This window comes from Nyctibius grandis, chromosome 1 (genome assembly GCF_013368605.1).
Source record: "Nyctibius grandis isolate bNycGra1 chromosome 1, bNycGra1.pri, whole genome shotgun sequence".
In the NCBI taxonomy this organism is placed as follows: domain Eukaryota; kingdom Metazoa; phylum Chordata; class Aves; order Nyctibiiformes; family Nyctibiidae; genus Nyctibius; species Nyctibius grandis.
Window position 1 is genome coordinate 116,414,948 of NC_090658.1, and position 22,482 is coordinate 116,437,429.

A 22,482-nucleotide genomic window follows, 5' to 3' on the forward strand; every position below is an offset into this window, starting at 1 on the left:
TGAGATGCTGAACACAAATATTACACATGCATCAGGAGGACAAATTAAGGTTTATTGAAGAATAAATTAACACGTTTCAAAATTGTTGGTTTTTAAGCACTTGACTTCTCCTGTGCCCTATATGACAATTTTTTGTTTGTTTTTGTAAATAATACAGTATTTAGTTATTGGACAAAGCATGCTCCATAGTGAAATATGGTTCCTAATGCATTTAAACCAAGTATTCACACTGCCTGTGCTATGATTTCACTTTAATAATGATTTTGGTGTTTCAGTATGAGTCAGACAACAACACAGGAATTGCTGAAGAAATTTTGATGAAAACTTCTCTGAAAAACTAGTTATGAGTCAGAGGAAACACAGCTAAATTTCACTGATTCAAGCTTGGTTGGGTCTGTAATTTCAGAAACCAAATTCCACAGCTGGAATTGTCTACAGTTTGGCTATTAATAGGATGTCTGTATTATTTCAACACCACCACCAAGAGATGGGACCTGCTGTGGGGAAGGTGGCAGCTGCCAGCACCCACTGCTGCCTGGTGGAGAGGACTGCAAGAAAGACATTGAGGTGCCGGAGAGAGTCCAAAGAAGGGCAACAAAGCTGGTGAAGGGTCTGGAGAACAAGTCTTATGAGGAGCAGCTGAGGGAACTGGGGTTGTTTAGCCTGGAGAAAAGGAGGCTCAGGGGAGACCTTATCACTGTCTACAAGTATCTGAAAGGAGGTTGCAGTGAGGTGGGTGTTAGCCTTTTCTCCCAAGTAACAAGTGATAGGATGAGAGGAAGCGGCCTCAAGTTGTGCCAGGGGAGGTTTAGATTGGGTATCAGGAAAAATTTCTTCACTAAAAGGGTTGTCAGGCATTGGAACAGGCTGCCCAGGGAAGTGGTGGAGTCACCATCCCTGGAGGTATTTAAAAGACAAGTAGATGTGTTGCTTAGGGACATGGTTTAGTGGTGGACTTGGCAGTGTTAGGTTAATGATTGGACTTGATGATCTTAAAGGCCCTTTCAACCAAAATGATTTTATGATTCTAGGACCAGCCAGAACAGGAGATTTCCTGCAGAGATGACTCAGAAGAAATGACCTTTTTTCCAATGGAAAAATGCCTTGCCAATGTGAAAGAAAATGGTAAAGGGTTTTCTGCCAGGAGAGGAAGACACTGGAAGACCCCAAAGGCTCCAAAGTAGCTACTTTTTGCTTTCTGCCCTGCTAGTATAACTTGTTTACCTACCTTTGGGTTACCAAAAATTAAATTTTATATGCCACTAAAGACTGGCTGTTCCCAACAGGAGCGGTTGCTGTCAGGATTTCACATGTGCAAGGGCAGAACCGTGCTCTTTGCATGGCTGAGGTCAAACTGTGCGTTAATTAATCAGTGCTGAAACTCTACCAGTTTATGCAAAAGGTGACCCAGTCCAGCACTTTTTAGGAACTCATCTGGTTTAGGAACTCATTGGGTACTCTTTATCCTTTCTTAATCTCTGTCAGCATGAAGTGATGTCTCTAAAAGTCTCTATCAGACAGAATTAATGTCGTTCAGATCCCCCCAGCAGTAAGTAACTGAATTTCTCTTACTTGCCTGAATATAATTTTATATAAAACAGGACACCCAGTATCATCATATTATGAAAAAATCTGGCGGTATTTGCACGGCAATCTGAGCACAGAGGAGCTGCTGTGGCTTCAATGAGCTGTGCCACTGTTTGCCTTTGAAGGCTGTTGGCTGAGAGCGGCCGCACCGGCAGGTGCCGCAAGCGCCAGGTACCCTGCCAGAGCACCAGTGGGGTGCTGATGAGAACACGGTGTCACACGTTGTCCTGGATCCTGCTAGCAGGCTCCTTTATTGTCTGTTTGGAGAGGGGGGAAGATATCCTCTGCTTGAAGCAAACTGCCTCATGGTTTGCGTTATGATAAAAGGTGATTATACATCCCTGAGAACTGCGATTGCTTTTAGTTGCAAAGTCGCTGCCCCTCTCCCTGTCTCTTGTGAAAAATGTGTGTTTTGCAAAGGTACGGCAGGATGCTTAGTAGGGCTAGAAAGTGGGAAAAATCCTTCCATTGCAGTACGAGTCCTTTACATTTTGCTGTGATATCCCCATCGGGTGAGCAGCACTAGCTGCCGATCAAGCTCCCAGAGGGATGCTGCTCCCCTGTGCGCCTGCCTCAGGCCCACCACATCGGTGGCTCCTTCTGTCTCCCTCTCCTCTCGCTCTCCCCAGGCTGGGCACAGAGCCTGTGTTCCTGCCTGTCCCAGCTAACCCCGGCACGTCGGAGGCCCTGCAGCGCCTGTTGCTCAGCCCGCAGGCTGCCGTGGCGTTGCAGGCTCATATGCTGGGCACTCCAGCTGACGGGAAACGCAGGCGGACTTGTCAGGTGAAGGCCACTGAGCGCAATGCTGTTGTCTGCATGCTTGAAATTAGGTGTATTTTTTACTCCTTGAAATCAAAGCTTGAGGCAGCAGAATTGGGACGTTTCTGCAACAGCACGGAGGATCTGGTGATTATCTAAACGCGTAATCAATACCCCCATTTAATTATTAGTGTGCATTTGTCAAATGCCCAACAATGTGATTACCCTATTGAAGTATTTTCCTCAGGCATAAACCAACCTTTTTAAACCTACTAACTTTTTTCTTCTTTAAAGTGTTGTTAATTAATACTTTTATTGTCCTCCCCTGTGATTTGCTTTCTCTTAATTACCAACAGGAGCAATACAAGAGTGCTCTATCGCCCGTGCCAAAATCAATCTGACTGCCTCCAAATTGCACTGAATGATGCACATGGCTTCGCCTTCAGGTACTGAGCGGGAGAGCCTGATCCCAAGGGAAATGGTGCTTGACCAGGCTCTGTGATTTCACAGAATCACAGAATGGTTTGGGTTGGAAGGGACCTTTAAAGGTCATCCAGTTCCAACCCCCCCTGCATTGAGCAGGGACATCTTCAACTAGAGATCAGGTTACTCAGAGCCCCGTCCAACTGGCCTTGAATGTTTCCAGTTTTAGTTCAAAAACATTACCCCTTGTCTTATTGCCACAGGGCCTACTAAAAAGTCTGTCCCCATCTTTCTTATAAGCCCCCTTTGAGCATTGAAAGGAATTTCAATATCAAGTATTTCAGGGTGAATTTATGGAGAGAAGAGTGGCCTGAAGACCAAGGTGTGCTGGCAGGAAGGTTTGAGCCCTGGATGAGGGGTGCAGCATGATGCAAAGCCCCTTAACCCCAGAGTGCTGGGGCAGCAGCATACTGAGGGTGGTGTGTGGGGTGTGCCTCTGGAAGGCATCCCAGGGCACGCAGGCTGGCAGAGCGCTAAATTAACATCTTGTTGGCTCCAGCATCCCAGAAAGCGCTGTCGGCTTGCTTTCTTTTCCTCTTTTGTTCAGCCACATGAAAAAAAAGACGTCTTAGCAAAACTGAAAGTCGCTGTAGGGAAATACCAGGTTTACTATACTGTTTTTATTGCTCTGATTGAACAAAAATACTTTGTTTTGTTCTGCTTTTTAAAGCTTTTGTAATGCTAGGTTAAAACATTGATTTTCATTTAGACACGTGGGTATTTTTCACACTTAATTTCTGGCTTTTGTGTTTTCCTGTTGTGGTTCAGAACAGAAACAAGTAACAGCATTGATATTTGCTGCTGCATAGAAACACTTGAGTTTTCTTACTCTGTCCCACCTCTCAGCATAAATCTGCCATTTTGGACCACAAACCCAGAGTTCACTCTGTTGCATCCCATAGACAAGACAGTTTTTCGATGGCTCTGTGGGACCCCTTCCATTTCTAAGGCTCCCTGTTATTTTCTGCTCAGACAAGTTAGACATGGCATTTTGTGTTTTGATATTGCTGCTGCTGCTGGTGTGGGGAAAAACCCTGTGCAGGAATGCTAACACAACAGATGCTGAGGCCTCCATCATGCCATGGGATCTCAGGCAGATACCCAAAACCCTGCTGCTCTGCCCTGATAGCAGGTATCCTTGCGCATAGATCCCACAGGAGAACTGGGTTCTGGGCAGATGCAACTCAAAATAAGCATGTGCAGGCTATGGAGCATAGGAAATTCCAATTTTTTAAATAGTTTTAGTTAAAACACCCCCCGTATCACACTTTTTTTGGTGATAAATCCCAGCAAACATTGTGGCAAAGCCCCAAAGTGCAAAACTACAGTAAAGCAACACGAAGAAAAATGAGGCTTTTTAATTTTCGCTGTTTAGCAGGGGGTTTCCCTTATTGTGTAAGAAGCTTTAATACCAAAATTTTATCTAAGACACCTAACTTTAGTGTCTGGCATAGCAAATGCAGCCTGGGAGGCGAAATCAGGTCCTTTCTAGAGTTCCATGTAATAAACTGGTAGACAACAGTAAATGAAATGAAAATGTGCTGGTTTAATTCAAAAATTCTTCACCTTTGTCAGGCCTAATTTTTTTTAATATTTCCTCCCTCAGTCATTCTATTATCAGAGGGAAAACCCACGCAGCTACATTTCCTTTATGATGCTTTAGTCGTTGCTGTCTTTGACGTTGAAAAGGACATCAAGTGCTCTTATACTTGTAAATGTGCCTGGTGGCTTTGGCTGCTTCTATACTAAGTCCCCCGTAGGCACTGGGGCATCCCTGGGACAACCTTCATACAAATGTAGGTAGCAAAGTGCTTTTTTTTTTCCTTTGTCCAGCTGTGCAGGCTCACATCTGCTGTTCTCAGGCTTACTGCCAATCATCACAGCTCTTACTATTCATTTTTCCTCGCAGGGGAAGAAAGCTCACCCAAGACAATCTCCTGCTAAGATAAAAAGCAGAAATCATGTGATGATGGAGTATTGCTACTATTTTTGTTACTTTTTTTTTTACATCTATCTGATATTACTGGCACAGCGGCAGGCATAGCAAGTAGGTTGGAGATGAAAAAGCATGCAAAAAAATACATTAAATATTGTGTTGTAACTAAATTCTCTGAACGCCCATTTGCACTTGCTCCACATTATTTTATTGAAACTAGACAAAGGGACTCCGGAGGGCACTAGCAGTTTCCCCCCTCCCGCCTTTCCCCATCCTCCAAGGTCGTTTAAAACAGGCCAGGAAAGTGCACTAGAAGATATTGCAGGGAATAATCCTTCTTTGGCAGGAAAATGCACTATAAAAACCGCTGTTTTCCACCTCCAGTTTCTGTGATCCAGACGACTAACAAAACCCCTTGGCATATTTATTTTGGTAGCACATTAAAAACTGGGTCTGCCTGTTCAGGCGATGGTGCTTGCCCATGCTGCGGATGAGAGCAATGCGTGCAGCTGGCATTTCCCAAGTCTGTTTGCCTCTTATGTCCAAGCTGGTAATGCAAAGGAAAGGAGCACAAAGAGGGGTTAAACTGATGCAGGCAAAGATTTAAGCCCCAGCATCTGGTAGTAAAAAAATGGGAGGCTTTATAGATGAGCATCCAGGGTTTTATTACTGGAAGACAAAACTTATCAAAGAAAATAGTTCTGATAAACGATTTTCCCCTCATATTTCCCCAAGCACCTGCCATCCAGCTTGGCTTTATCACAGTGAAATAACACCAGCTGCACTTCTCCATTGCTGTTTTCTTTTGAATTTCTCTAAAGTGATTCCGTGGTGAGGGATTTCCTAAAGCAAGATTAAAACAGGCTGAAAAATTAAAATAATTATAGTATCTTTCAAAATGGTGCTTTCTTCCATCAAACTTAAGTTGTGAGGAAGCTCAGTGATGGAGAAGGTACTCCTCTGATTGCTCCCGTGAGGTTGTCCTGAAAATGCCCCTGACAGGCAGGAGCTTCTTCCTAGGCAAAACTGCTGGCCAGCAGCTCCACCGGAGAAGTGCTGTCCCTCTCCAGGAGGGTAGCATGGGGATGACCAGGATGACTGTGTCCCCAGCTCAAGGCCAGAAGATGTGCTTTTGCTGTCACTGTCTGCAGTGGAGGCCAAGTCCTGGCTCTTCTGTGAGAGGCAGATCAAAGCCTCTCTGACCCACGCAAGCTTTCCACCAGACACCTGGCCTGAAAGTGGCTGGAGCCATCAGCCACCTTCAAGGATGCTGCTGCCAACCAGCCCTTCCTGAAGCACCAGCATTTTCCATCCCAACAACCATGACAGGTTTCAGGAGAGCAACAGAGGGGGGAAGAGTGAGCTGAATGCTTAATCCTTTCCAGTAGTTTCTTCCTTTGTTTTTTTGGTGCTGGGCTGTCCAGGTCAAGCTGATGAATTTCTCAAAAAAGGTAAATATCGCTTTAATCTCTTCCTTAATCATGCCAAACCACAGGAAGGCAGGTAATAATTCAAGATTAGTAATAGCCTTATGAAGCTCACGTTATTATGGCAGATATTTAAAGAATAGCAGTGTGCCACACACCTCACATACTTTAGTTTCCATCTAATCCCTTGGTGATTAAACCCCAGAGAGCAGAAGGAATTTCACACAGTATTGTCAAATTCAGTTGGAATGATCCAGATGAATCTAATTTAATTCCTCTTTATTTCTCTCTCCTGACTGTGGCAACAGAATGAAAAGCAGAAAGAAAAAACAAACGAAAGTTGAGATGCCAAAGCAGCTATGGATTTAAGTTTCCAAAGGCCCACGCTAGGTCATCATGGGAGTATTACAGACAGGCTTAATGAACATAACGTCATCAAAAGAAGAACTTCAAATAAGCCGGATGATACACCCAGTGGGCCCAATCTTGCAAATGTGCCTACTTTCATAGAATCATAGAATCATTTTGGTTGGAAAGGACCCTTAAGATCATCAAGTCCAACCGTTAAACTAACACTGCCAAGTCCACCACTAAACCATGTCCCTAAGCAACACATCTACTTGTCTTTTAAATACCTCCAGGGATGGTGACTCCACCACTTCCCTGGGCAGCCTGTTCCAATGCCTGACAACCCTTTTAGTGAAGAAATTTTTCGTGATACCCAATCTAAACCTCCCCTGGCACAACTTGAGGCCGCTTCCTCTCATCCTATCACTTGTTACTTGTGAGAAAAGGCTAACACCCACCTCACTGCAACCTCCTTTCAGATACTTGTAGACAGTGATAAGGTCTCCCCTGAGCCTCCTTTTCTCCAGGCTAAACAACCCCAGTTCCCTCAGCTGCTCCTCACAAGACTTGTTCTCCAGACCCTTCACCAGCTTCGTTGCCCTTCTTTGGACTCGCTCCAGCACCTCAATGTCTTTCTTGTAGTGAGGGGCCCAAAACTGAACACAATAATTCACAGGACATTAAGTTCTCATGGTAGTATGCTCAAGTACGCACTTAAGTGCATAATATGAGAAGGTAACTGCCTACATACAGATCCTAATTGGGAAGTGTAGGGCTTGACAGTCTTCGTGCTGCACATTCTCTGAAGAGGAGAGCAGAGCTGGGAGGCTGCAGAGCAGGAGCAGCAGCCTTCACAAATGCATTGCCAGAATCAATCTGCAGCTTCTTTTCATCTCAGACCGTTTGTGAGCAGCTGACAACTTTCTGTGGTTATCCTTCCTTATTTCCCAAGGGATTTCTGTAACTCAGGAATTGCTTGTTATCAAGCATTAGAACTCAAAATAATCTGAAGTCTTGGTGGTGCTTCTTTGGTTGGTCATCTGGATTGCACCATCTTGTATCTGGTCGTAGCCAGAAGGGTGCAATTCTTGAAGAAAGAAGTTGGGTATAAATGATAGTAACGCCTCATTTGGTTCTGCTTGTGTGTTCCCCAATAACTGTTGAATCCAGAATTATTTTCAGTATTTATGCAATTTATCATGGGATAATATGCAGAATACTGGAGGGCTTGAAAAGAGGAGCAGCCATGAGTCCTTCTCAAGTAAGTACCCAGTGACCATAAACTGTCCCACAGTCTCTCAGCATAGGCAGCTCCCGACAGAAATGTTCGAGCACTGTGCTGAGCAGGTGCAGTGCAGCACGGGGACACCCACCCGAGGATCACCCCAAACCAAGGGCAGGGCGCTTGCAGCTGCCGAGCCCCATTGACGCAGGACATCCTCACGAGGAACTGCTGCAGCCTCCAGCAATGGCTGCAGGTCCCAGCTCACATGTCCACTGCAGGACGTGGGGCAGTGCCATGCAGAGGAAAACCTGCTGCTGTTGGGGCTACTGGGTGACAACCCCGTTAAAAACGAAAGCGGGACTGAGTGCCATAAACTGCCTTCTCTCACCAGACGTCAGCCCTGAGAGCTGCAAATCTCAGATGAGGCCTCAAGCAGGTACTTGCTCTGTTGCCACCTATTCCTGGGTGGAAGGTGGTGTCGACACCCCCGCCACTGCCCTCGCTGGCAGAGCAGCCGGAGAGGCAAGGTGGGAGCCGCAGCCCCATTCCCGTGGCTGCCGTGCTTACGTGGGCAATGCTCGCACAGGGAAGGGTTTGCGGGGAAATCAAGGGGATTACTCACGTGTAATCATCTCCTGCAAGGAGAGCCCAGCTTCAAGAATGTGAAGTTGGCAGCGATGGCGGTTGCATACAGTTTTCCATTATATGTTCCTGGTCGAGTTGCTTCTAGTTTTTAACTATTCAGGTTCTTTAGTTTCCAAGCTTGTTCTTTGCCTCGGGCTGACACTTTTATTATTTTTTTTTTTAAGCTGGCAAAATGGTTGAACTATTTCTGAAAGGCCTTGGAGAAAATGGTTACTGTTGAGTAACATTTTCATCTCTTTGCATCAATGTATTCAGTTTCAATGTATTCATGCTTCAGAGTACACATGAAATGTTTGGGGTTTTTTTTTTGCTGTCCTTAGAAAAAACTGTTGGACTTTGTACAGAGATACGCTTTGAAAAACTGCTGCTTTGGTGGCGGTGGTATTTTTCTGTTTATTCCCGCCCCTCATCCCCTGCCTCCCAAGGTTTGTCCCTAAAATCTTTAAGTATCTTTTTCCTGGTGTGGCCTTGATTTCAGCTCTGTTCAGTTCTTATCTGTCTCCTGACCGCACTGAATGTGCTCGCTTAGTCTCCTCTAAGGGGAGGCAGAGTGAAAGCTGCCGATAAGGCTCGGTGGCAACTACACCAAACTCTCCATAGATTTTTGACATGCTGGGCAGCGGCTGGGGGCGGGGGCGAATAAATCCTCACGGGAGGATTCATTTCTTTGTCTGCTGCAGGCCGTATTTCTGAGCAAACGCTTCCAATTACCTCCCTCGGGAAGCAGATTAGCATCAATCCCTAAATCCCCTCCATTTTGTGATGGGGTACGCGGGTACGCTGGGCAAGTTCACGTCTCCCACGGAACCAGTCTCCAGCCGGGTGGGACTACACCCAGCCCCGGGATCAGCTGTCGGTGCCAAATGTACCTGCACGAAAGCGACCTGTATCGCTGTCAGCCTTGGTGGGGGGGCACTGCTGGGATGGGAGGGGGGCACTTTGGCTGGCAGGGGTGCCCGCATCGCCCTGCTCAGCAGGGAGGCGAGGGGTGCCTTGCGAGGCTGCGGTGCTCGCCCCGAAGCTGCCGCCCTCCTCCCGGCGCACCGGGAACTCGCCGCCTCCAGCCGCGCTGGAGATGCCCACAGGGCCGGTGCCACCGGAGTCCCGCTCCATCGCTTCCTGATGTCCTCTGGGGTTAAAAAAAATAAAAGAAAAAAAAGGGGGAAAAAAGAAAAAAATGAGGAAAAAAAAGACAAAAGCCCCGAAAAAGCCAAACTTTCTTCCACCCCCTCCCCATGCCCACGCCCGCGTTGCCGCTGAGGCCGGCAGCGAGCGCCGGCGGGGCGGGCGGACCCCCCGCGGGCGCGCAGCCCCGCGGAGCCGCCTCTCCGCGCTGCCCCGCCGGCCCCGCACTTCCTGCCCGCCGGCGGCGGCGGCCCGGGGAGGCGGGCAGGGCGATACCAAGTGGCCCGGCTCGGCGGGAGCGCCGGCGGCAGGGGCGGACGGGCCGGCCCTGCGCGGGGCTGGGCGCTGCGCACGCCGCGGGGCGGCCGCGGAGCAGCGGCGCGGTGCGCTCCGCCCTCCCCCCACCTCCCCCCCCCAGCCGCGCCCGCTGCCCCGACGGGGAAGTTGAGCTCCGTCCCCTCGCTCTCCCCGGTCCCTCGGCGACGGCTCCTTCCTCCCCCTCCCTCCAATGCGCCTCCCGCTCATTTCCTCTCTCCCTCCCCGCTCGCCGCCGCTCCGCAGGCGTGCGGCTCGCCCGGGCGCCGCCGCCGAGTTGTAGCTCCCAGGAAGCCGCCGCGACCCCGCGCAGGAGCCGCCGCCGCCGCCGCTTCCAGGCCGCCGCGGGACCCCGCTCCGCCAGCCGGGTAAGGGGCTGGGGCTGCCTCCGAAACTTCGGCGGGGCTGCGGGAGAGCCGCGCTGCCCTCTGCCGCCGCGGGGACTGTGGAAGAGCGGAGTTGAGGTGTGGCGGGGGGGAGGGGGGCTTTCTGGCTTTAGGGGAGGGTATTTTTGGGGAGCGAAGGTTGGAAAGCTGCCGGCTGGATTGCGGGCGCGGGGTGCTCCGCGCATCCCTTACACCCTCGCGGGGCGCGGAGCGGAGCGGGGCCGGCACTCCCTCCGCCGTCGGGGGACGCGGAGCGGTTCCCCCGGCCCCGCCGCCGCGGGGCTGCGGTAGCAGCGCCTGCCTCGCCCCGAGCAGCGGGGACTGCCAGCGTCATCCCCTGCTCGCGGAAAAAAATACTTATGCGCATATTTCTGTGTCTTTCTTTATATGTTTGTATATGTATGGATATCTGTACGTATATATATATATGTGTGTGTGTATACATACACATGCAGCCCGCGTATGTATTTGGGGTGTGCGTGAGTCTTGCCTGATGATAAAGGGAGTTACGCAGCTCTGCTTTATGGTGGTTAATGGTTTACCCGGCGAAGTTCCCGCCGCATGAATGTTGCAGGGCGCTTTGAGTCAACTCCTTCGGATCCGGACTTCCTATTTGCCACCTTCCCAAACGGCCTCTCAAAAATGCTGGCATTTGCCTCTGGTGAGTAGGCTTTTTTTGGCTGCCTCCTCCCCTGGGAGATGTCTGCGGCCGCGCTGGAGGCCAGATGGCTGCGGCCGAGGTCACCTGGGTCCCCTGAAGCTGGGGCAAGGGGAGACACCCTGCTCCCGGGAGGTCGTGGCAGCGAAGACGTCTGCCAGCCTTGGTTTGCATCGGGGCTGCCGGGGGTCGGTCCTGCGGGAGCGCAGGGCTCCGGTGTGCAATAGCTGCCCGAGTACCAAGAATCACAAGAAACAGGGAATAAAACAAGGCAAGTGTGTTTACAAGTGAGTTTCCATGCAAAGAAGTTTCTGCTCGGTTTGGGAAAAGGTCGTGTAATGCATTATGTGGAATGAAAGGTTGCTGAGAAAAACAGCTGGGTGTTCAGTAGGTCTGTCTCCCCTGCTCACAGCTGGGTCATTTACACCTTTATGGCAAAATCTTGAGTTTTTTTACGTTAGTACTTACATGCAAGCACTGAAACTGAGCCTTATCCTGTAAACCCATTCACAAGTGAAAATCTGGTAGGGAGATCAAATTTCCTCTGTGAGGGAAAGAAAGGAGGAATCAATTACTCCCTCCCCAAAATATTCTGCAGTTTTCCCAGTAGGAGCCATTTGTCATGGTTTTGGGTTCAAAAGCTCTTCTTGCCTGAGATGAAACTCGAGCAAAGACGAGGGGGGATATTTCAGCAGCCCGCTGGCATGACAACATTGTCCTGCATGGGGTCCCACCAGCATCATGGGGTACTTCCCACGGCAGCCAGGGAGCAGAGCTGGAGAGGAGCCCTCTCAGGGTCCTGCGTGCTCCGGTGCCGAATATGCACCTCGCTCCCGGTACCTCGACTCTTCTCAGGTGCTTGGATCGGGAGCCCTTCGATTCAGGCGAAAGGATCTTACAACTGTGTGTGTTTGATTTTATCTAGCGTGGTGAGGCTGGGGAAAAAAGGCAGATAATCAGCCCACATCGTCCCTTGGGTTAGGTGGGGAGATGCTGGCCAGCCAGCGGGGCGCGCGACGCCTCTTCCTGACACCTGTTTTCTTCTTTTCTTTGTTTCTTGCCTTAAATTTAGGATTTCTCTGTGTAGAGTTGGAAGTGAAGGAAACTGGGGGGCGAGGGGGGGAGCGCGTGCCGTGATGGAGTGGCTGTCGCAATGCTGGCAGCAGCTCTGCGGAGGAGTCAGCTATGTTGGCAAAAAAAGTTCTTTTTTGTTGGCATAGCTTCGTCTGTTCAGGGAATCGCAACGGTGAGAAGAGTTCTGCCAGCTGAATGAGCAGGATTTGCTCTTGCAGCTGGATGCTTGCACCAGCAGGGACTTGTGTAAGTGTAGACAAACCTTCTGAGTTATGGAATGAGGCTGTGGAGGTGCAGGCAATGCTCTGCTCGGTGTGCATTGCAGCTGGCACCGTGGTGCCTGGTTCTGCCACCCGAGCTCCTGGGCATGGCAATAGCATGGGTCGGTTGTTGGGAGCTGGTAATAGAGATTACTTTGTAGCCTAAGCAACATTAAACTTGGATTATGACTCTGCAAAAAAAATAAAAGGCAAAAAGAAGCAAGTGATCTGTGATTAGAAATGGTTGCAATTAAAATACTCATGCAACATGATTTTCTTTTTTTTTTTCAAGCAAGACAATATTCTTTTGAATGTTGAGTGAGCGAGACAAGAATGTCGGTAGATCAAGGGGGAAATCTGAATTAAAATTCTGTATTGCTGGGGTTTTTTTTCTTGCTTTTAGTGATGTGAAACTGTAAGGAATGAGGTTGCGCTGCCTGTGTATGCAAGATGCACTGATACTCATGGGAAGAGGATCTCGCACTTTTCCAAAGAACTGCTGGTCTTTCCTCCAAGCTTGACTTTTAGGTCAGATACAGTAACAAATGCAATATGTTTTCCAGTGAATGAAGAAAAACAGACTTTTTTTTTTTTTAAATGTGTTTTTCCTCATGTTCCTAGGATGCTTCCCGTAATGTCTATATGTGGCATCAGTTTCTTTGTTCGTTGTCTGTATTAGAGAGTAGTTTGTGTCCAGCTTCAGCACCTTCATGGAGCTTAACTCGGACCGAAGTTATATTTCTTTTGGCAAGAGGTGATTTATCTTAGCTCATGTTGACTGTATTACTGATTTGTGTGGGATCCTACCCATGGATTGTGGAAGGATTTACTCTTGCAAAATTGTTGGGTCTTAGCTTTAATGAGCAGAAAATGTTTTAAATCAATGCCTGAAATTTCCAATAATCCTCTACCATCCTGAGAGTTTAACAAATGCAAACAATTATCTTCACTTCATCAGCCTTTTGCTGAATAAAAGCTTTCACGGGTTGGTTGTATTTTGCTAACCTGCTAATTAACCCATTGATTTCTGCATTTCTTGACTTCCCTAGATAAATATCTTCTGCCTGTTGTCACACTCTGGTAGCAAAGTAATGGTGAATCCTTAAACAATGCGGGCAAGTACTCCATGAAGGAGCTCCTTACCTTACCTCCCTGAATCTTTCAATGGATAGGAGAGAACACTCTTCAGCTGAACCTCCAGGGAATGTGACCTTTCTGGAAGTTCAGTGTTATGTTGCTTAATGAGTGGGAGACCCATAGGATCCACTGCGGGATGAATTATGCATTCTCCTGCACTGATTGCAGTGGAATTAGAAGGCAGGAGCTGGAGCGGGGAGGGGGGCAGATCCATCTCGTAATCTAAGAAATATTGAAGTTCTTGTGGATTGCACTGCATGAAATATGCCTTTATTAAAGAAATGCTGCTTATAATTTACACAGTAGGTTTGTAGATACCTGTGAATAACCAGGGTGGAAGAGGTGGCGATGGTTATTTCAGTGTTTCTTGTCCTGTAGGTGTGGATCTTTTTAAAGTCAGAGAAAGCAGCAAGTAGTTTAAGGAATTCTCCCTGGTGATGTGTTAGTTGAGATACTGTGGAAACCCATGCCGGCAGTGTTCCGTGCAAAAGATGCCAGCTACAACTTGGTCAGCTTTTGTCTCCTCTTGCACGCTGCGTGTTTCCCAATGATCGAACTGCCTGTATCAAGTGACACAATCTGCTTGGAATCTGGCTGAGGGAAAAAAAAAACAGCAACAAAACTTAGATGTAGCTATAGTTACATAGAATACATGCACCAGCCTTTGAGACCTTCTGCGAGGGTTTTTTTTGTGACTTCTACAAATATGTTTTAGCCTTATTTTCTTTTTCTGCCCTCTCTTTTCAAGGGAGATCAGGCTGCCTAAATAGGGAAGGGTGCAGCTGGGTAAATGCATGTTTAATAACTGGGAAAAAAAAAGGATGCTTGCTAGTATTCCAGTTGCTGTAGACATATTCAGAGAGGTGTTCGGAGCTGATGATACCATCACCTGTAAATATCCGCTTGGGTTAGAAAACACTGGATTTAGGTGACAGGGACACCTGGAGCCTTCAAGGGTAGAAGGCATGGCTTGCACCTACAGAGATGTTTGCTGAAAACGAGACGTATTGAGATCCTGACACGCCTGCCAAGAGCAACAGCTAAACTTGGGCAGCTGGTTTAGCAATTAAATTATGTTTTTGTTTTGGACTATGGGTTTATCGGAATGAATTAACCTGTGGACTAGTCAGAGTGGCAAAGGGGTTTGTTTTTGATTCCCCAACCATGCAGCGTGCCAGCATCGGGAACATACTTCCCACAGTGGAAGCGCAAGAAGTGTTTCATCCTGGGTGCCCCGGGAAGAGGGAGCACGCACGTGAGTCTTCTGGCGTGCAAACCCCAAATTCGTGTAATTTCTTGAAAATATGAGCATGTGATGGATGGTATAGCTTGGGCATGGGATAAGGAAATGCATCTTGCTGATGCTTGAAAGTTGGCACGTGGCTCATGCAAAGTCATTTTAGAATAGGCGGGGGTGGCGGCGGTGGGAGGAGGGAGGAAAAGAAATGCCTTGGGGGGGCCGGGAGCCAGGGTGTGGGTGTGCTGCGAGCCTTCCTCACCCTGCTTCTCATTCACCTCTGCTCCGCGCAGGCTAGCGTGTCTGTGCAGAAGGGATGCTCTTCCTTGCTCCGAGGTAGCAGGATTTTTTTTTTCGGATTTCTTTTTTTTTTGCTTTCTTTCTAAAGGGCATTGTGCGCAGGATGCTCTGTTCTTGGCAGCTTGCCTGTGGTGTGAGGGGAGAGAGCTCGCTGCTTTCAGTCGTGCTGCAGAGAGCCGCTGTCAAAGCCAGTTAGCATTTGTGGGGCATCCTTTCCTTTTTCTCTTTATGGAAGCTTTTTTTTTTTTTTAGCAGGTAAATGGTATTTCTCCAAAGACATTGCTTTATATTTCTTAACCTACCCGGAGAGAGTGAAGCAGAATTTCCTTTGGAGGACAGTTTGGGGCTGGATGATGAGAGCTGTGAGTGCGTGAGAGGAAAGTGGGAGTTACAAGGGAGGACATTGTGGATGCGTAACCATTAGCACCGACTTTAATTATGAAAAGTGTGTTTAAAAGAAAGCAGGCATACTTTGCGGTGCTTAGGAAAGGGCCTAGAAGGAACATCTGTTAAATATATCAGAAGACACTTGAAAACCCTGTATCCCCTTCACCAGAGCTGAAGGGAAGGCAGCAGCTTGAAACGTAGGCTTGGGAGCACGGGCCTGGCAGGAGCTGCCTGGCTGGTGGGTATCGCAGACAGCTGTCTTTCATAGTCCTCTGCAGAGTGGTCAGAGCACCGTCCTGGAACAAACCTGGGCTTCTGCTGCTCCTTGCAGTCTCCAGTTGGAGTTTCTTCTTCGATGGTCAATACCCCTGTGTCTTGTGTCACCTCTCCCAGTCTCCTCTCCCTGGTGTCTGTCCTAAAGCTCTTGTACTGAGAGCACTGGAGTTGCTGCACGGAGGAGAAGGGAGAAGAAAGCGGGCTCAGCATAAAAGGTCCTCCGTGATTAGACACTACTTTGATTTTTGCTGGGCTGAGTTTTATTGCCCTTGAGCTCACGTATGTCAGCTTTGCTTCAGAGGGATTCTGGGGGGCTTTCCAGAAAATGGGTGCTCCTGCGGGTAAGAGTTTATTAAAGGAGGCCCTTATGCAAAATGAAACGGGAGTTGGAAATGCAGGTATTTGACAATCACCTTCTTGTGAGCGGTTTCTGAGAGCCAGAACCATTTAAATGGGCATGAGCATGTGCCTGTGTCCAACCTCTCTCCTGGCTTTGTGCAATGAAGCCTGGATGATTACATCCAATGGAGGGTGGCACGCCAAGCCTGTCCCTCGTGTCAGGAGCCTGATTGCCCCAAATCCCATGGCAAATGATTCCCCTTGGCTTAGGTCTGATGTGGAGCAAACCCACTGAAATCAGTTGTGGGAGACCTTTTTGTTTCAGTTGGCTCCCTTGCTGTTGGCAACTTGTCGGCTGGGGGGATGTTTGCTGGGTGCTGTACCCTCAGTGATGATTGTGGCCCCTTCTCGGGTTGTCGGGACAGGAGTTTGGTCACTGCATGTGTGCCTGTCCCCCTGGGGAGCACAGTGTGAGCCTGGGGATGCTGCACTCCTCTGTGCCAGGCTGTCCCAGGAGCAGCAGCTCTGCCTGGGCCAGTCAGGGGCTGTTCTAGGGCTGTCAGAAGATGTATCGGAAGATACTTGTTTTATTTTTTTTTTTTAAATGGAAATTGGATTTCATTCCAGCTGAGGGTAATTGGAGCTGTGGTAATAGTCTGAAAGCAAATGAGAATGAGCTCCGTAGACTGCAGCCACAACTTTCTGTTCTGCTCGTGTCATGCTTCTTAAAATGGCATTCGTTCCTAAATCTGGCCCTAAAGCCCTGTTACCAAGAGCTGTGTTTTTCTCAGGAGATACGCAAAGTCAGGGAAAACCACCCTTCATTTTTAATTCATTGTCTAGCCCTCCTCTCCCGTCTCCTTAAGGATGCCCTGAACCTGTAGGCTGATTTGCCCAGCCAGGCTTGTCCCTGTGGGAAGCCTCCTGACCTTGGTGGCACTTTGCAAAGGAGCAAAGAGTCTGTCTCGTCCTGTTCCGATCGCGAACAGCCCTCCAAAGCAGCTTGTGGTTGCAGGAGGAGGAATCTGTGACTCCAGCAATGTCTCCCTGCCAGCCAGGAGGAGGAGAGGAGTCTTTGCAGCAGAAAACCCCACCGCTGACGCCTGCAGAGGTATTGCTGGATCCTCCAGAGTGAAGAACCAAAGCAATTGCTGTGCCTGTCGCAGGAGGAGGTCTTTCTTCTGACAAAACGGCTTACTGCACACGGGTTTTGCCAGATCTGAGCTCCTCAGCCGCACTGATTGCGATTTCTCCTCTCTCAGATCTCCTGGTGTTTACCTGTGTCTTTCATCACCCCTGATGGGGACTGTTGGCAGGCTATTCCCAAGGTGTGTGCTGCAGCTTTCCAGAAGTCCTGTCCCTTAAGTGAGGCAAGCTGTTACGAACCGATAGCACCAGAAACAAGTGAGTTTACTGAGTGCTGGTTTTTATGGGTGTAATTCAGAAGGCGTGGTTTGGAAGTGAAAGTACCCTTGCTGGCCATTTCCAGAGCTCTGGCTTGTTGCAGGACACGTTCAAGGATCTTCTTCCTCGGCAACTGGCTTAGCCATTGTCTTCTGGGGATCAGGAGCTTCACAGACAGGCGTTGGCTAGTCCCATTTGTGTTGGGACATTTCGAGTTAGCTGTGTCTTGGTGTCAAGCTTTGTTTTCAGATGCTTGGTGCCCATGGTGCTGGGGTCTTATATGCCTCATTAATGGGCTTGATGGCTTTTTATGCTTGGCGGGGAGGCACGTTTCTAACAAGTATGCTCTGCGTTGCTTGCTCAGTTTCATGAAAGCATTGCAAAAACATTTTGGGGGAAGTTTTAATATTCTTGAGCTGTACGCATGCAAAAGGCTGGGCTGACTATTGAATATTAATGGCTGCTTAGGAGCTGGTAACGAGCGTGCCTCCTGGTGCAACAGTCATTAGGCAGAAAGATGAACCGTCAGTGGCTTTTAAGTATCATGAGGGGTATAGTGCTGTGCCTCCTGCTTTCCATATGAGTGCATTCGCTGTCCCGTGCCCAGTGTTTGGTCTGACTCTGACCCGAGGAAGATGTGCAGGTGCTGGGGCAGAGCGGTGCCGCAGGCTGAGCTCCTTGGGGCCAGCCACCGCTGCAGGCTCTGTCTGTGACAGCGTTTGCGACTTCCCTGTGCCAGGTTCTGTGGCTCTGGACAGAGCCCGTGGCTGGCGTGACATGGCGTTTGCAAGGTGCCTGTTTGCCACCGCTTGTCTCCGTGGCGTTTGCAGGGTGCCTGTTTGCCACCGCTTGTCTCCTCTCCTCCCCCAGCTCACCTTGCTGTCCACATCAAGCCATGGAGATGCCAGGCTCCTGCTTCCCTTTATCGGCCTCTGTTTAAACCCATTTCTTAATGTCAGTCAGCAGTGGAAGAAGAAGGAAAAATCTCTAACCGGAGTAGCAACAGTGACAGATCCCAAAGTGTAGACTTCAAGGTGGTCACCTGTCAGTCTTCTCCAGGTGACTTGTTTTACGCAGGTCGTGGCTCCCACCACGTACAAAGAGGAGGGGACTTCCAGCTCTGTCACAGGAGTGTCTCTGCAGGTCCCGAGGAGGGGTTCACCCGGCTGTGTTTCAGACACCCTGCTGCTGGCTGAACCCCATCTCCACGTGCCCTGGTTGTGCCGGGACAGGCCATGCCAAGGTAGGCTGTGGGCTGCAGGAGGGCTGCTCGCGGGGAAGTGACAGCCTGTCCTGGCAGAGCAGGGAAGACCCATCAGCCTGGAAAAATCTTTGTCACCTGAGGTTGATGTTTTACAGCCTCTAAAGCCGTGATTGATGCATGCAGGAAGTTTTGCTCTTAATGTTGCTTTTCCAGCTCTCTGAAGGTTAACAAGACACCGGTGCATCTGGTTTCTGCTTTGCTTTCAAGGTGGTTTTCCCTGTATAATTATGAAGATGGGAATGTGTAAATTTTTTTAAAGAAATAAATTATCTGCTCGGGAGCACTAGTTTGTGATAAACTCAATTTAATCGCAGCTGCATATGCTGTGATTTTATGTAGTGTAAAGAGCCTCAATATGCTGAGAGGGTTAAGGTTATATGAGGCACCTTGGGCTGTGCCATAAGAGCATTCATCACTGTAATTTGGTTTTTGAATAAATTCAAGCTTCATTCAGTCCTTGGAAAGTTTTTGAACTCTTTCAACTACTACTGTTACGTCCCTCCACCTGGTATCTTCGCTGATACAAATTTGGTATTGCCTTTAAGAAAAGGCAGTTGACAGTATGTCCTGCGTAGCTGCTTAACAAATCTTATTTTAGCAGATACCTCCCTTCCCATGACCTTCCTTATTCACTCCATCCCTCCCAGCTCTTTATTGTGTAACTTGAATGTAATGTTTAGTTTAGAGCATCCTGTGAAGCAGGGAAATGCAACTGAAAAGGAGGCTAAAAAGGGGAAGAGAGAAACTTCCTGGACAATGAATGTGTAATGACATAATTTAGTTAATTGTATTGGAAAAAAGTTTAAAGGAGGAAATAGAGTAAATAAGTGGCACTGTTCTGCCCCCAACGGCCTGTATCCTTTTTAACTGTAGGCTGGTTGCTTGTGTGCAAGTCAAACAAGGCAGTATGTGGCATTTGTCAATAGTCTCTTTGGAAAAAATCCCCACCAAAACAACCCTGCAGTTGAGTAAGTGAAAAATATTTAAGTGAAAATAATTCATCTTGTTCTGACACTTCAAATTAGGTTAAATAAAATGTAATGCATTTAGCCAGCAGAGTCTTCGAATTTCCATACCTTCCTTTCCTTCTTTCAGGAGCACACAGCTTCTAGGGGAATTTAGTGGAGTACATGAGCTTATACAGCTGACTTTGGCAATCAGTTCTGTGATAACATCAACTTACCCAGCTTGGCTTCTAGTCTTAGCCCTGGTGTTGTCCTGGAAAAGCCTTTGCTTACCCTTGAGTTTGTAAAGCTTCCTTACCTTGTTGTGGTTTCCTTTTAGTTGCTTTTGTGGAACCTAAGTTTGGGGTGTGTTTAATAAGCCAAATAAGTAGCTCTGCTTGTGTAAAACTGTGGTAAGGACTGCAGATACTAATTACTCGTTGAACTTGGCATAGGAGATGTTTGTACAGGTTCTTCACCCCTCTGATGCAGGGCATCATGGCATGGTCATCCTCAGTGGCCAGAGGTTATAGGCCAGCTTGTGAGAGGGTCTGTTAGCAGGAGGGACTGGAGCCAAAACCGACATGTAATGCAGAAATGCAGTCTGCAGCTTTGGGCTGAAGTGAGCAAAACTTCTCCGGAGCCAGGGGAATGGCATCAGCCTCCACCGAGGTGAATCTGTGGCGGTGTAGCCCATGATGTGTATTTCATGATAGGCCTTGTTGGTGTGCAGGTTTCTCCTTTGCATGGGCTTCTTTTGGTTTCCGTTGGTTTCCCTGTTGTTCCCCTGGATCTGGCAGGGATAACTGTTTGTATTGCGATAGCATCAGCCAGAGATAAGATTCGTGTAGCACACACTTCAGACTGTTCTTCAGTCAGTGGTTTAACCACTACATTGCAGCTGTGTTCAATAAATAAACCTTCAGGGATGCTCAGAGTGGGGTTTTGGGGGATGTGGAACAACAGTTACTCACTGTAGACCTAATCTACTAATTCAGGTCCAAGTTTTTTGGATTGTACTCCAAGTGTTTCTGTGCTGTAAAGAGAGATCCAGCACGGCACACGTGCAGTGGAGATGTGTGGGGCAGCATGGAGTGATTCCTAAAATACCGCAGTAAAAATCAAGGGCATAGAAGTGTCCATTTGGTAGGATTTCTGTGACTCCTGCGAGCCCAACTGTGATGTCTCACAGCTAAGGCCTGGCGTTCCTGCTTGGATAGGAGCACAAGTCACAGTCTTCCAGAGAGAGACGTAGGTCTCTTACTCACTTGGAGAGTTTACATTTAAGCACCCAGGTAAACATCTTGTCGTGCTCTCAGGACTTGTTGACTTACCTGATAGACTTGAGTGCCAAGGGAAACTGAAGGAAAACAACCTTCTGCTGGGGCAGAGATTACACCACCATCCCCACAACACCCAGCAGCCCCGCTCTCCCTGTTTTGTTTTGTTGGTTTTTTTTTTTTTAATAATGGTACAATATCCACCATTCTTTTTTCTGTCTTCCCTGCCGAGAGGTGGACATGGCTTTGCATTTCACCTCACTGTTACAGGTTAAATTCACGAAGCAGTGTCGGGGGGGGCTTCTTGAGCATGTGTAGGTACCGGTGATGCTGCAACAGGGTTCAGGTTGCAAAAATTTGTGTTGGACAGTTGTCCAAATAAACTGCAGAGGGAGAAAGTCTGAAAGCAGAGAGCTGGCAGGAGTTGGACACCTGAAAATGCAGGCTGCTTTACAGCATGAGAAATCAAAGTAGCTTGGGAGCCTGTTCAGTCTGTTCAGTCAATAGGTGCAGGAGGTGCTCCAAATAAGCAAACATGGCCTCTGAGGAATGTTTTGAACTCCTCCCTGTTGACATTTCCTGATACTGTTGGTGCTTGGTGTTTCCTTCATGCTCTGGCAGCTGCCTTGTTGCAGTCTGCCCGAGAAGTGGTGCTTCGGTATGGTGACCGCTGGGAACTTTCATTGAGAGTTTTTGAGCTGTGAGACCATCTCACTGCCTATGTCCAGTTTGATGCATTCAAGTTGATATTCACTGTTGTTATGGTTGTGGTGACAGCTGGAAGCAGCTATAGGGCATTATCTCCTGTCTGCTACCAGAGCTGATGGGCCTGTGGCTTGGCTAATGGCCTGGGGCTTGAGGGAATGACATTCAATCTCTGACTTAACTGTATGCCTCCTGAGATGTTCCTGGGGACACTGCAGGGTCTCCATACATCAGTTTCCCATTACAGTGGTTGGATTATAATACATTTCTGGGGGTGTTGCAAGCACATAGCTTGGGTGAAATGGTAATGGAAGAGGTGCCACTAGCAGTATCCAAGGCAGAGAAAGGAGGGGCAGCAGTTTGTTCTGTTGACACAACAGAAATCTCTCTCAGCAGTACCAGCCCCTCAGGGAATGCTCAGGCTGAGGGGTATCTGCACTGCAGCCATAGCAGGGTATTGAGGAGAACACTTGAATTAGCTTTTACGTTAGCCAGTGTCTAAATCTCTAGTTGTAGCACCCTGGAGCTCAGTATGGGCTAGAAGTCTGCCCAGGAGCCAAAGGAAACAAGCCTGTGCTGGGCTGCGGTGGCATCTGGGCTCTCTGAGCCATGCTGAGCGGTGTAAGTGATCCCTGGGACTTAGGTTGGAAATGAGCTTGAGTAGTGACAATCCTCTGATGGACAGGGTGAACTGACTGACGCCTCTTCTGGGATGTAGCGGCCTTAAAGAAAACAAACCCGGAGGATAGAGTCCTCTGGGAGTTTCCTTGCACTGGGGGTTGAATTATATGTCGAGGTGGGACCTCTCAGAGCTTCTGGGTGGGCTCCAAGCATGGTGGCTTACAGGCCTGGTGTGAAAGGTGAGGAGGAGAAAGGGGACAAGAGGTGAGCGGGAAGAGACTGTGCTATGGAGGAAGGGCTGGGTGGACATACTCCAGAGCAGTTTGTCAGCCAGCACGAGTGCTGGCACGGCTACGTGGG

General features: G+C 48.4%; 1 protein-coding gene and 1 pseudogene across 2 annotated transcripts in view; one reads left to right on the forward strand and one right to left on the reverse strand.

Moving 5' to 3' along the window:
- Window positions 1-9,523, reverse strand: part of LOC137661172 (endosome/lysosome-associated apoptosis and autophagy regulator 1-like) — a 132,127-nt pseudogene extending 122,604 nt beyond the window's left edge.
- Window positions 9,524-10,066: 543 nt separating this feature from the next.
- Window positions 10,067-22,482, forward strand: part of HPCAL1 (hippocalcin like 1) — a 72,634-nt gene continuing 60,218 nt past the window's right edge. For both annotated transcript variants that reach the window (XM_068396968.1, XM_068396961.1), the window contains exon 1: window positions 10,067-10,218. The gene's annotated coding sequence lies outside the window, so the exon portion shown is untranslated. The remainder of the gene's footprint in view (window positions 10,219-22,482) is intronic.